Source organism: Mycetomoellerius zeteki, unplaced genomic scaffold (genome assembly GCF_001594055.1).
Source record: "Mycetomoellerius zeteki isolate Tzet28-1 unplaced genomic scaffold, Tzet1.0 scaffold28, whole genome shotgun sequence".
NCBI lineage: Eukaryota > Metazoa > Arthropoda > Insecta > Hymenoptera > Formicidae > Mycetomoellerius > Mycetomoellerius zeteki.
This window is the reverse complement of record NW_017257260.1, coordinates 780,263-785,193: the sequence shown is the minus strand read 5'-3', so window position 1 is coordinate 785,193 and position 4,931 is coordinate 780,263. Positions and strand designations below refer to the sequence as shown.

The 4,931-nt window shown below is 36.5% G+C and overlaps 1 protein-coding gene across 9 annotated transcripts in view; it reads right to left on the bottom strand.

Annotated features, from left to right (window-relative positions):
* Window positions 1–709, bottom strand: part of pHCl-1 (pH-sensitive chloride channel 1) — a 128,314-nt gene extending 127,605 nt beyond the window's left edge. For 6 of the 9 annotated variants that reach the window (XM_018450384.1, XM_018450385.1, XM_018450389.1 and 3 more), the window contains exons 1-2: window positions 633–709; window positions 163–301 (exon numbers count right to left, since the gene is read on the bottom strand). The gene's annotated coding sequence lies outside the window, so the exon portion shown is untranslated. The remainder of the gene's footprint in view (window positions 1–162; window positions 302–632) is intronic. The other 3 variants (XM_018450382.1, XM_018450381.1, XM_018450383.1) reach the window with 3 other exon arrangements.
* Between the last annotated feature and the right edge of the window lie 4,222 nt (window positions 710–4,931).

The following is a 4,931-nucleotide window of genomic DNA, read 5'->3' as shown; positions in this document are numbered from 1 at the left end:
CACACACACACACACACACACACACACACACACACACACACACCCTTTCTCTGTCTTTTTCATTTTTTAGCTCTTTCCTTCTCCTGATTTTTGTAAAAGATAATCTTGCGTTGCTATTGTTACTTGTAAGCAATTTTTGGCGAACTTTCACAAGAAACTTACCGAGAGCAAATACATTTCGAAAGAACGCAAATAGTTGATCGTTTTGGCACTTCGCCCCTCGTAGCACTCTAATTCCTTTCGAAGTGTGTATTTCCTATTTACAAAATTACATCACTATTCATACGAATTCACACCAGTACTTAGAGAATGCAGATAGACAGGCAATCAGATAGATATGTGAGCGGCAGACAAATACACGCGTGTGCACATAATACACGCACACACGTACTTTTTATAAACAAATGTGTGTGTGTGCGCGCGCGCGTATGTGTGGATGCGTTCCGAGTTACGCATGAAGCGCATAATGTAACGTTTTATCTTTCTTTATTAATTGATAAATAATAAGAACAAATGATGCATCATGCGCTTCATGCGTAACTCGGAACGCACCCTGTGTGTGTGTTTTTATGTGTGTGTGTGTGTGTGTGTACGGTAGCAGCGCGATGACAGTAGCAGCGGTGATAGCTTACCACGACTACCGCATACGTCGCGTTCCACCCGCAAGCTTACGCGGTGACTTTTGGACTGACAGAAGGGTAGTTTCGTTCACCGCGTCGTGCCACTACATCGCTGCCACCATTCGGGCATAGATGTTACTAGCCGCCATCGTAGTCATCTGTTTCGCAACCACCCATCGTCTATTGTTTCGCGAAGCGATTGGCTCTCTCACAGTACGTTTTAAAATTCGCTTGGTACACTTGTGAGTGCAGATAGAATAATATAGAATTAAAAAAAAGAATTTTTACAACCTAAAGAACATTAATGCCTATTTTTATTAATGTACATAAACTTTAATCTAAGTTCAACATATTTATTTTTTCGAGTAGTTCTAAAAATTAGAAAAAAGTAAATTGAATTGAGATTAAAGTTAGTCTACATTGGTGGAAACGAGCATAAAACATTTTATAAGACGTCTTATGACTTTCTCGATTTAAAAACATTTTATAATAGATATCATATCTATTATTACAGACAGATCGTTATCGAAGTTATATAAATATTATATTATATATCATCATTATATATCGATTCCGCCTCATTCTTTCTCATGCGTTTTCGTATATTCTTATTTTTATTTTTATTTTTTTATAATATACATCTAAATGTCATCCAAAACAAAACGTTTTAAAATATCTTAAGGATGTATTAGACGTACAATTCCTGCAAAGAAAATTAAATTTGGAAGTAGGATAAAAACACTAGATGTGGATTAGGCACTAATTCCGGATCACTTTTTATATTTAAATAATTACAGTATTTCCCATTAAATGGTATGTATGTACATATCACAAGTTTCTTTAGCATTTATTTTATCTCTTTCAAGTGTCAATTGAATTGAATTTATTAGGAACAGCGCTATACATTTTATTGATGTCGTTAACTAATTAAATGTGCGAGGGTAACGAACGTATGTATCTTTAAAAATTCATTCAGAGCGTAATATCATAAGAATTGCCTTATGGCTTTAATAGTAGGTAGTAGATAGATAAATAGATATATATTTATTTTTTTTTTTTAGCGACTCAGGGTTGCGCTCTTTTATAACGTACAATTGCATTACATACTTTTTTTGATAGTACTGTTAATACTGAATCCTATTGTAATCTATTAAGAAATCATCTTCTCTTATTTATAGAAGAATTACCACTTAATGTGAGAAGAGACTTGTGGTTTCAACAAGAGGTGGTACACCTCTTCATTTTTCCAGAGCAACTTGTACTCTTTTAAATAAGATATTTCGTGATAGGTCGGGGAGATCCTGTTCAATGGCCTCCTCGTTCACTTGATATTACACCTTAGGACTATTTTTTATGGGAGTATATCAAAGAGGAAGTCACATCTCAACCATTTACGACGAAAGAAGACTTAAAACGAAGAATACGTACAGCTTACACTAAGATGAATCCAGAAATGTTGTTTAGAGTTAGGCAAAGTTAATAAAAAGAATTAATAAGTGTTTAGATGTTAAAGGTCAATAGTTCGAACATTTAATAAAATAAAAAAAAACAGAAAAACTATAAGTCTTATTTAATTTATCATTAATTTCAATGCACTCTACATTAAAGTTTAAATGTTTATAACTTTTGATAGGAGCATTTTCCAAAAAAATCAAGTTTCAGACAAAGTTACTTGTTTTTTCCCGTAGAATCCAAATATGTAAAATTTTACAGTGGGTCCCATTTGTAACTTTGAAGTTACCCCCCTCTCCTCTTCAAAGTGGGACGGGAGTGGATTTTTGTTTACGAAGTTAGAAAGGCCCCTCGAATATATGAAACTTTTTCATGAACAACTTTTTGATAGGACAAATATTTTTAGAGTTATTAGCTTGTAACACTTTACGTGGGCCACCCTGTATATATAGCAGTTTTATTTCATTATTTATACAGAGTGTCCCATTTTAAATAATACATTAAGATTTCTCGAGAACTATGGTAGATACGGAAAAATATTTCAAACAAAAGTTGTTTGATGCGGAGGAGGACATAAGAAGGTACCATTGATTTGACCTTGGGTTGCGTCGCAAAGATCAGGTCAAAATCATGTCACTTTTTCATCAACCCCGAGTTTTTCGACTGGGTGGTGGGAAGCTCCCTCTTCCCAACCAGAGAAGAGATGATCCCCCCGTATACGGAGCTACTCGATGGATAAAGTGAGGAATTCGGGGTATCGGCCGACGAATTGAAGTCAGTCGCGAAGGGGCTCGGAGGCACATCTAAAGTCAGATGGGGTCCCTAGGAGGGTCTGAGCCTTAGCCATAGGCGATCTTGTCCCGCGGGTCCGGGCCCTCTTCACGAGCCCTGCCTCAAGGCGGGCAGGTTCTCCTCTGCATGGAAGTGGGCATCATTTGTCCTTCTTCGCAAGGAGGGAAAGCTTGCAGACTCCCCGTCCGCTTACCGGCCGATCTGTTTGCTGGGTAAGATAGGGAAGCTTTATGAGAGAATCATTACTTCCCGTATCACCCAGCATCTGTCCCGGTATGGTCCCAACCTGTCGGACCAGCAGTTCGGGTTCCGAGGGGGACGGTCAACGATGAATACCATTCTCCGTGTCCGTTCCCTCTCGGAACAGCTAATCGAGGACGGAGTTGCTATGGCTGTATGATTAGATATAGTGCCTCCAACTCGTCCCTAGGGACGCGATCGGGAGGGCCGTCGAATATCACGTTATACACATCTTTCAATGTGTGTTGGCTTCCTGTATACTTGATGGCTCAGGATATTGTCAGCCTTCTTTGTGATAATTAGAACATCCAGAAAGGGAATTTTACCATTCTTTTCTATGTCCATGGTGAATCGAATATTGGGATTGTTGAAGAAGTTTAAAAATTTGTGAAGTTCATTACTACCATGTCTTCAGATTATGAATGTGTCGTCTACATAGCGGAATCAAACTTCTGGTTTGTTGGTACAAATGGCTTCTTCCACGAAGTGCTCCATGAAAATATTTGCAATTACAGGAGAGATGGGAGAGCCCATAGCCGCTCCAAATGTCTGTTCGTAGAATTGGTCATTGTAGGAAAACTATGTAGTCGTTATGCAGTGCTCAATTAGAGGGATGATGTTATTGAGAACTTTGTGTGATGTTTTAATTATAATATATATCTAGAGTTTCTTTTATCGGAACGTTTGTTAAAAGTGACTCTATATTGAAACTCATCAATATATCTTCAAGATGCAGACGAATTTTTTGGATTTTTCGTAAGAAATCCGTCCAACGTAATTGTTATCCGAAAATTTATGTGTATGTATAACATACATGAGTGAGATATTGATGTGTCAATGACACGTAAATCTGTTTACGTAAATACTATTTACAATATGATTAATCATCTTCTCGCTATCCCTTAAATGGCAACATATAACTAGTCTAATACAAATAGAGACGTTAAAGAATATATAGCGAAGTGCGAATCATATCAAAGAAATAAGCCTTAAGAAATAAACTAAAAGACAAAGATGCCATTAATTTTAACAGATACATCTAGTAGACCGTTTAAAAAATGTGAATTGAATATTGTGAGACTACTCAGCGTAACTTCAAACGAGAATAAATACCTGCTCATGTTTCAAAATGATCTCTCGAAATTCAGCAAAGTCATTCCGATACCTAAGCAGCCTCTGTACTTTGTAACTCGTTATGTGTTCATAACGACAATACGCAGATAGTTGCGTTTTTTACTATCGAAAATATTTGCGCAACTGTCGTTAAGATCGAGAATTGTCACTTTGAGTACATAATGATTGTATAACGATTTGTCGTTATAAGCATAATGAGCACGTAACGAATTACAGAATACAAGGGCAGGAGATAGCCATCGCAACTAAAAAATTCGTCACCGAAATTGTCTATGAATATAAAATTCCAGAAACTGTATTGATGGAACAACGTACAAATTTTCTACGCAAATTATTTAAAGATATAAGCAAATTGTCAAAAATTAATAAAATACAATCTACTGCTTACCACTCGGAGAGCAATGGCGCTTTAGAAAGGTCACACAGAACCTTAGCCCTGAATAAAATAACGATTTTATTTTGAAATGATATTTGCCAGATATCCGGTATTCGGCCGAATACCATATTTCTAAACAATATATCAGTGATAATAAAAATTTTCAGGGTATTCACAACACGTCTGCATGTCACGATGCACGTCATTTCAATATAAAATTTCGGCCGCATATATGTATATATATCCGAAAACCAGATAGTAGTCGAATATCCAGTGCATCTCTAATTAAAACCTACAAATAAGCATTATAATGATAT